Here is a 9150-nt window from a genome sequence, read left to right as displayed (position 1 = left end):
CCCATCCCCCACTCATGCCCTGTGTGTCTCTCCCCTTCCCCCCACCCCCCGCTCATGCCCGTGTCTCTCCCCTTCCCCCCACCCCCTACTCATGCCTTTGTCTCTCTCCCCTTCCCCCACCCCCCGCTCATGCCCCGTGTCTCTCCCCTTCCCCCACCCCCACCCCCACCCCCCGCTCATGCCTGTGTCTCTCCCCTTCCCCCCACCCCATGCTCATGCCTGTGTCTCTCTCCCCTTCCACCCCACCTCCGCTCATGCCCTGTGTCTCCCTTGTGTCACCCCCCACTCATGCCCCGTGTCTCCCTCATGTTACCCCCCACCCCCACTCATGCCCCATGTCTCCCTTGTGTTACCTCCCACCCCCTGCTCATGCCCTGTCTCCCCTGTTACCCCCACCCCCCGCTCATGCCTCGTGTCTCCCTTGTGTTCCCCCCACCCCCGCTCATGCCCCTTTCCTCCCTCCTTTCCTTCCCACCCCCTGCTCATGCCCCGTGTCTCCCTTGTGTTACCCCCCACCCCCCGCTCATGCCCCGTGTCTCCCCTGTTCCCCCCACCCCCGCTCATGCCCCGTATCTCTCTCCTATTTCCCCCACCCCTGCTCATGCCCTGTGTCTCCCCTGTTCCCCCCCACCCCCCACTCATGCCCCGTGTTTCCCTCCTGTACCCCCACCCCCCCGCTCATGCCTCATGTTACCCCTCCACCCCCGCTCATGCCCCGTGTCTCCCTCTTGTTACCCCCACCCCCGCTCATGCCACGTGTCTCCCTCGTGTTCCCCCCACACCCCACTCATGCCCTGTGTCTCCTGTTGCCCCCACCCCCTGCTCATGCCCCGTGTCTCCGTCGTGTTCCCCCCACCCCCGCTCATGCCTCGTGTTTCCCTCGTGTTACCCCACACCCCCTCCCGCTCATGCCCCATGTCCCCCTCGTGTTCCCCCCACCACCCGCTCATGCCCCGTGTCTCTCTCCTTTCCCCCCACCCCCACTCCTGCCCCGTGTGTGTGCCCTGTTCCCCCACCCCCGCTCATGCCCCGTGTGCGCCCTGTTCCCCCCACCCCCGCTCATGCCCATGTGCCCTGTTCACCCCACCCCTGTCCCATGTGCCCTGTTCCCCCCACCCCCGCTCATGCCCCGTGTCTCCCTCGTATTCCCCCCACCCCCCACTCCTGCCCCGTGTCTCCCTTGTGTACCCCCTCACCCCCCGCTCATGCCCCGTGTGTTTCCTGTTCCCCCACCCCCCGCTCATGCCCCGTGTCTCCCTCATGTTCCCCCACCCCCGCGCATGCCCCGTGTTTCCCTTGTGTTACCCCCCACCTCCCGCTCATGCCCCATGTCTCCCTCGTGTTCCCCCAACCCCCCGCGCATGCCCCTTGTCTCTCTCCTTTCACCCCACCCCTGCGCATGCCCCGTGTGTGCCCTATTCCCCCACCCCCTGCTCATGCCCCGTGTGTGCCATGTTCCCCCCACCCCCTGCTCATGCCCCGTGTGTGCCCTGTTCCCCCCACCCCCGCTCATGCCCCGTATGTGCCCTGTTTCCCCCACCCCCCGCTCATGCCCCGTGTCTCCCTCGTGTTCATCCCCACCCCCGCTCATACCCCGTGTCTCCCTCGTGTTCCTCCCCACCCCCGCTCATGCCCCATGTCTTCCCTGTTCCCCCCACCCGCTGCTCATGCCTCGTGTCTCTCTCGTGTTCCCCCCACCCCCGCTCATGCCCTGTGTTTCCTTCCTTTTCCCCCCACCCCCTGCTCATGCCCCATTTGTGCCCTGTTCCCTCTCACCCCCCGCTCATGCCCATGTGTCTCCCCTGTTCCCCCCCACCCCCGCTCATGCCCTGTGTCTCCCTTGTGTTACCCCCCACCCCAGCTCATGCCCTGTGTTTCCCTTGTGTTACCCCCACCCCCTGCTCATGCCCCGTGTCTCCCTTGTGTTACTCCCACCCCCCGCTCATGCCCCGTGTCTCCCTTGTGTTACCCCCCACCCATGCCCTGTCTCCCCTGTTACCCCCCACACCCCGCTCATGCCCCCTGTCTCCCTTGTGTTACCCCCCACCCCCCGCTCATGCCCGTGTCTCTCTCCCCTTCCCCTCCATCCCCCGCTCATGCCCTGTGTCTCCCTCCTTTCCCCCCCACCCCCGCTCATGCCCCATGTCTCCCTCGTGTTACCCCCTACCCCCTGCTCATGCCCCGTGTCTCCCTTGTGTTACCCCACCACCCATGCCCTGTCTCCCCTGTTACCCCCTCCCCCGCTCATGCCCTGTGTCTCCCTTGCGTTACCCCCCACCCCCTGTTCATGCCCCGTGTCTCCCTTGTGTTAACCCCCACCCCCCGCTCATGCCCCGTGTCTCTCTCCCCTTCACCCCACCCCCGCTCATGCCCCGTGTCTCCCTTGTGTCACCCCCACCCCCGCTCATGCCCCGTGTCTCCCTCGTGTTACCCCCCACACCCTGCTCATGCCCCATGTCTCCCTTGTGTTACCCCCCACACCCTGCTCATGCCCCGTGTCTCTCTCCCCTTACCCCCACCCCCCGCTCATGCCCCGTGTCTCCCTCCTTTCCCCCCACCCCCCACTCATGCCCCGTTTCTCCCTCCTTTCCCCCCACCCCCCGCTCATGCACCGTGTGTCTCTCCCCTCCCACCCCACCCCCCGCTCATGCCCCGTGTCTCTCCCGTTCCCCCCGCCCCCCGCTCATGCCCTGTGTCTCCCTACTGTTCCCCCCACCCCCTGCTCATGCACTGTGTCCCTCTCCACTTCCCCCCCACCCCCCGGCTCATGCCCCATGTCTCCCTTGTGTTACCCCCCACCCATGCCCTGTCTCCCCTGTTACCCCCACCCCCGCTCATTCCCCATGTCTCCCTTGTGTTACCCCCCACCCACGCTAATGCCCTGTGTCACCCTCCTTTCCCTCCACCCCCCGCTCATGCCCTGTGTCTCTCCGCTCCCCCGACCCCCTCTCCCCTCCCCCATCCCCCGCTCATGCCCTGTGTGTCTCTCCCCTTCCCACCACCCCCCGCTCATGCCCCGTGTCTCTCCCCTTCCCCCCACCCCCACCCCCCACTCATGCCCGTGTCTCTCCCCTTCCCCCCACCCCTCGCTTATGCCCCGTGTCTCCCTACTGTTCCCCCTACCCCCCGCTCATGCCCTGTGTCTCTCTCCCCTTCCACCCCACCTCCGCTCATGCCCCGTGTCTCCCTTGTCACCCCCCACCCCCCGCTCATGCCCCGTGTCTCCCTCGTGTTACCCCCACCCCCGCTCATGCCCCGTGTCTCCCTTGTGTTACCCCCCCACCCCCCGCTCATGCCCTGTCTCCCCTGCTACCCCCACCCCCCGCTCATGCCCCGTGTCTCCCTTGTGTTCCCCCCACCCCCGCTCATGCCCCTTGCCTCCCTCCTTTCCTCCCCACCCCCCGCTCATGCCCCGTGTCTCCCTTGTGTTGCCCCCCACGCCCCCGCTCATGCCCCATGTCTCCCCTGTTCCCCCCACCCCCGCTCATGCCCCGTGTCTCTCTCCTATTCCCCCCACCCCCGCTCATGCCCCGTGTCTCCCCTTTTCCCCTCCACCCCCCGCTCATGCCCCGTGTTTCCCTCCTGTACCCCCACCCCCTGCCCCGTGTCTCCTGTTGCCCCCCCACCCTCCGGTCATGTCCCATGTCTCCCTCCTGTACTCCCACCCCCCACTCCCCTGCTCATGCCCCGTGTTTCCCTCCTGTACCCCCACCCCCCCGCTCATGCCCCGTGTTACCCCTCCACCCCCGCTCATGCCCCGTGTCTCCCTCGTGTTACCCCCCACCCCCGCTCATGCCCCGTGTCTCCCTTGTGTTCCCCTCACACCTCACTCATGCCCCGTGTCTCCTGTTGCCCCCACCCCCCGCTCATGCCCTGTGTCTCCGTCGTGTTCCCCCCACCCCCGCTCATGCCTCGTGTTTCCCTCGTGTTACCCCCACCCCTTCCCGCTCATGCCCCGTGTCCCCCTCGTGTTCCCCCCACCACCCGCTCATGCCCCGTGTCTCTCTCCTTTCCCCCCACCCCCGCTCCTGTCCCGTGTGTGTGCCCTGTTCCCCCACCCCCGCTCATGCCCCGTGTGCGCCCTGTTCCCCCCATCCCCGCTCATGCCATGTGCCCTGTTCCCCCCACCCCTGCCCCATGTGCCCTGTTCCCCCCGCCCCCGCTCATGCCCCGTGTCTCCCTCGTGTTCCCCCCATCCCCCACTCCTGCCCCGTGTCTCCCTCATGTACTCCCTCACCCCCCGCTCATGCCCCGTGTGTCTCATGTTGCCCCCACCCCCCGCTCATGCCCCGTGTCTCCCTCATGTTCCCCCACCCCCGCTCATGACCCGTGTTTCCCTCGTTTTACCCCCCACACCCCGCTCATGCCCCGTGTCTCCACTGTTCCCTCCAACCCCCGCTCATGCCCCGTGTGTGTCCTGTTCCCGCCACCCCCCGCTCATGCCCCGTATGTGCCCTGTTTCCCCAACCCCCGCTCATGCCCCATGTCTCCCCTGTTCCTCCCATCCCCCGCTCATGCCCCGTGTCTCCCTCGTGTTCATCCCCACCCCCGCTCATACGCCGTGTCTCCCTCGTGTTCCTCCCCACCCCCGCTCATGCCCCGTGTCTCCCCTGTTCCCCCCACCCGCTGCTCATGTCTCGTGTCTCACTCGTGTTCCCCCCATCCCCGCTCATGCCCCGTGTTTCCTTCCTTTTCCCCCCACCCCCTGCTCATGCCCCATTTGTGCCCTGTTCCCTCTCACCCCCCGCTCATGCCCATGTGTCTCCCCTGTTCTCCCCTACCCCCGCTCATGCCCTGTTGTGTTCTCTTTATACACCCCGCCTTCCCTTTCCACGGTGGCCATCTTGGTAAAAGATTGTCCCTTCTACTGCGGCGTCCTGGTGTAGGAAGGAAAATCTTTTTTTTTTTTTACCACCCAGGGTTCCCACTTTGAGGACCTGAGATGCTAGTGGTCTTCATCTATTGAAAAGGATGTTATGGGGACGTTGCACTAATAAAAACCTATACAATTCAGTAAAAAGAAAATGTGTTACAGGAACGTTATGGTTAAGTTGCGCTACTAAAAACCTATGAAATTCAGTGAAAAAACTTTGTTAAAGGGACGTTATGGTTAAGTTGCGCTACTAATAACCTATGAAATTCAGTGAAAAAACGTTGTCAAAGGGACGTTATGGTTCCAAGTAAAACCGAAAAACCCTTGAAATTCGCCAGTTATGGTAAGCTAAGCAACCATAACTCGCGTCACCACTGTGCACTGCTAAGACTAACACCCAGGACATCAAAGATGACATCACAAATGTCATTGATAACATCACTGATGACATCACATGTCTGGCTCACTCTTTTTTCTTTTGCTGACATATCTAGGCCACATGGTTTTCTTCAGTAACAGTCAGAAACTAAAAATGTTATTTTATTTGTAGACGTATCCTTCAAGTAGGTCCTTACAGTAATTCCCTTAGAGTCCAGTCACATCATATGAAACATATACATACGGGAAGACACAAGCTTGAAAGACAGCAATCCTTTTTGTGCATAAAGATAATCAATAGACTTATGAGCACTTTCTGATAGTTCTGTTGTTTTTTTTTTATGGCTGTACTTTCCCTGTATATGGTCATATTTGTATACATTGTACTCACACTACTTTCCTTAGGGTCCAATCACATCAAGTGATACATATACATAGTGTAAATAGCAGCTTTGAAACAGAGCAATCATTTATTTGCATGAAAATAATCAGTTAAGTTTTGAATTGTTTCCGCTACTACTTGTGCTTTTTTGCTAACTTCACTTTCCCTGTATATACCCATATTGGAATGTGTTCTTGTGTCTTTGTGATTTGTCTATAGTAATGCAAGTATGTAATACATGTGTTTTATTAGCTACTTAATACATATTTCACAGCACACAAAAATCTATTAAGAAAACCAGTGGTCGAAGTGTATGAAAAGAAGTAGTGGAGCTATGTTCCCTGCTGCCTGCCCCTGCTCCCCACAAACCCAATTGCCACAACAACTCCCACACACAATACATCCCCCAAACATTTGCGCCTGCTGTTTAAGGGAACGTTGAGTGCAGTGCACTGAAAGTGAAGGTTTCAACTTCTTCCTACACTTTTATTTTAAAACAAAACCATTGCGGAACGGTTTCTTTTTAAAATAAAAGTATAGGAGCTGTACAAGCTTATTAAAAAAAAGTATAGGAGCACCGCTCCCGACCGCTCCCGATCACTTCGACCACTGAAGAAAACAATTATCTTTTCATTATTCAACATATTAACATTACGAATATTATACCTTCATCTTGTACGCTGCACACAATGTTATGTTTCTGTATGAGTAGCTTAGTATACTAGATAGAACCCCCATAATAGAATGCTATTTATATCAATGCATCGTTCAATGCACTAATTAGGGTATGATATTTATTGCAATGATCCTTGACACTTGTTTCGCAACATTATAATAAGAATCCCTTGTACACATATTTCATGAAAAGTACATACACATGTGATGTCATCAATGACATTTGTGATGTCATCTTTGATGTCCTGGGTGTTAGTCTTAGCAGTGCACGGTGGTGGCGCGAGTTATGGTTGCTTAGCTTACCATAACTGGCGAATTTCAAGGGTTTTTCGGTTTTACTTGGAACGATAACGTCCCTTTGACAAAGTTTTTTCACTGAATATATATATATGCTGCTCGCACTTGCACCTTACTACTATTTTTAATAGGGCCATTATGCTGTCTTTTGCATTGTTTTAGATCTGTATATTGCCACCTCGTTGTAGCGCACTTGCGCTCCACAACTATACTGCTATTATTATATGCATTTGCACTTTATTCCATTTGCCTGCTCCAGATTAATGTCATTCTTCCTTTAGTGTTGTTGTTAGACGGTATGTTTACTTCCATTTTATTCCATATAATGGTTTTATTCATTAGGGTTGTGTATTTAATACTTTTTCGACTTTGTTAGTGCATCATCGATCACTATTTTGTACTACTACTGTTATGTATATCTGGTGGTACCCCGGAACCATGGTCCTGCCCTATATGGAAGGCGTGCTCTAGTTTTAATACCATGGTCAATTCACCTTCCCTTATACTTTCATGCCATTTGCGCTCTTTTCATGGTGGCGCCACTTGGCCATTTATTTTGTTCATTCTTTGCCATTCCACTCCAATATAGCCGCCGCCTTTTCCGTCTGTGCAGATACCCATGTTGTTCCAGGGAAATTGTAAAAGGACTATTTTTGTTAAATTATAAAAGTGCTTTAGTCCTTCTTCTCTTCACGTGAACAAGCACTCAGTTGAGTGTGAAACGCGTTGTGTGTGGGTCGCGCGCACCGGCGTCCTGCCTCTGTTTTTGCCGCTGCTCCCCAGCCGTAATTTATGTATTTTTGTCCATTTTTCTGGTCACATTAAAATATTTTAAGACCTTTACCTCTCTTGCGAGCTGTGCTATTTGTGGTTTTTTTCATGGATTTTGGTCTCTCAAACTGACCGCGCAGAGCGCGGTTCACTTTCTCCTCTCTTTTTGTTTCAATATATATATATATACAAAATGAACAAATAAACAAAAATGTTTTTAAAGCTTTAGAAGCATGGAAGACACACAAACTTGAGTCAAGAAAATCATTGGTGTTTCTATGTAGTAGACTTTATTACTACTTTGAACAGTATCAGGATCCCTATTTATGAACTCCTGATTAATTGTCTGTTACATACAGAAGGATGGGCATTAAAGACACGTTTCGGCTTGCGAATTTTAGCAGCATCTATGTTGAGCCTTCCTCAGGGCGAATGGACCTCATAGTCCTAGAAGGGAGGGAGGCAAAAAAAAGGGGGATACATGTATATATCAGTGTTTCATTCAAGACACATGAATACATTTTCTTACAAAGAACATTCTTTTCAGAAAAACTTCTACTGAATTAAAAAGCAAGTGTCCACGTAATACTCACCCTGTGCCTCTGAAAGGGGTATGAAGAACGTGTGACCTTGTTACCAGAAATGAAAAGTTCTGTGGAGTAGGTGGACTGACCCTTGTAGTCACTTAATGATTTGTGAAGTGGATAGACTGGCCACTGTGAGGGCAAGAGTAAGGACATTTCTTTACTTACGAGAACATGGTGCCCTGCTGGCCTGCAACAGTCTTTCATGAAGTAGCAGGCAAGAACCAAAGTACTGCCTGTACAATACCTTAGGTGTAATTCCAGGTGCTTGTTAACAGAGCTTCAAAAAAGTCTCTTCTTTTAGTTTTTCTGCTTTTTCTCTTATTTCTTTATATCGCTCCTGTCTTGCCACTAGTATCGCTAAGTGAGAAGGAGGACCAATTTCAAATCCCAGATTTCTAAGGAAGCAAGTAAAGAAATATTATTTTTTTTTTTGTGAAACGGTTGTGGCTCTGACTGATACTAGTATTCAGAATCAAAGTAATGGTATATTAGTTGCGTACCTGTATTTGGGTTCATAAGTTCCTGTATTAGCAGTAGAAAACGTTTTTCAAGAGCGGTATGTTGTTGATAGTACCGCTACCATATTGAGGCACACAGGTTTCTCCATTCCTCATATGAGCCCGTTTCCATAATATGCACACGAAGCTGCAAATACATGTATATAAAATGTGTGTAAGCACCAAGCCCTTGCATGGTCGGAATCTTGGAGTTAATCCGTGTGGGCTGCTTACTTGTCAGAATGTACGTCCGATACACATCACAGAACTGGACGGAGGCTAGGCGACGGCTCACGTCCTAGTGCTGGAAGAAGCTGCAATGAGGCTGTGAACGCGCAGTCTCAGGAGCGTCTGGTGGAGCTCGGCTTGTTGTCATGGCACCCAGAATGCGGCACGCCCGGGCGGAAGCTGCAATTCGGTGGTTTCACATTCCTGAGGGGGAATTATTAGTGTTTGTGAACAGTTAGAGTGAAAGGAAAGAACTTTTTATACAAAACAAAATTAAACACGAGTTCTCGTGTTGATGCAGGACGAATGATTCATTTAAGTTCTCGCAACGAATCATCAAATGTGGAGATAAATCTGGTAGTCATAGTTCCACCTTCGTAGTCGTGGTGGAACAAAGGAAACGTTGCCATGGTGACCGAAATGGCATCTCGCCCTCGGTCGCTGAATTGGTGTCCTTATGTG

General features: G+C 54.2%; 1 long non-coding RNA gene across 2 annotated transcripts; it reads right to left on the bottom strand.

Moving 5' to 3' along the window:
* Nucleotides 1-7643: 7643 nt before the first annotated feature.
* LOC138567821 (uncharacterized) lies at nt 7644-8842 on the bottom strand. Of its 2 annotated transcripts, XR_011302281.1 has the most exons (5): nt 8695-8842; nt 8464-8608; nt 8208-8358; nt 7970-8092; nt 7644-7823 (listed from the first exon to the last, which is right to left on the bottom strand). It is a non-coding gene; the product is annotated as an uncharacterized lncRNA (long non-coding RNA). The 2 variants fall into 2 exon arrangements; XR_011302278.1 differs by having other exon boundaries at nt 7970-8358.
* Nucleotides 8843-9150: the final 308 nt, after the last annotated feature.

This window comes from Ambystoma mexicanum, chromosome 1p, assembly GCF_040938575.1.
Source record: "Ambystoma mexicanum isolate Mex_15411 chromosome 1p, UKY_AmexF1_1, whole genome shotgun sequence".
Taxonomy (NCBI): Eukaryota; Metazoa; Chordata; class Amphibia; order Caudata; family Ambystomatidae; genus Ambystoma; species Ambystoma mexicanum.
Note: the sequence above shows the minus strand (reverse complement) of the source record. Positions and strands in the feature narration are given on the sequence as shown.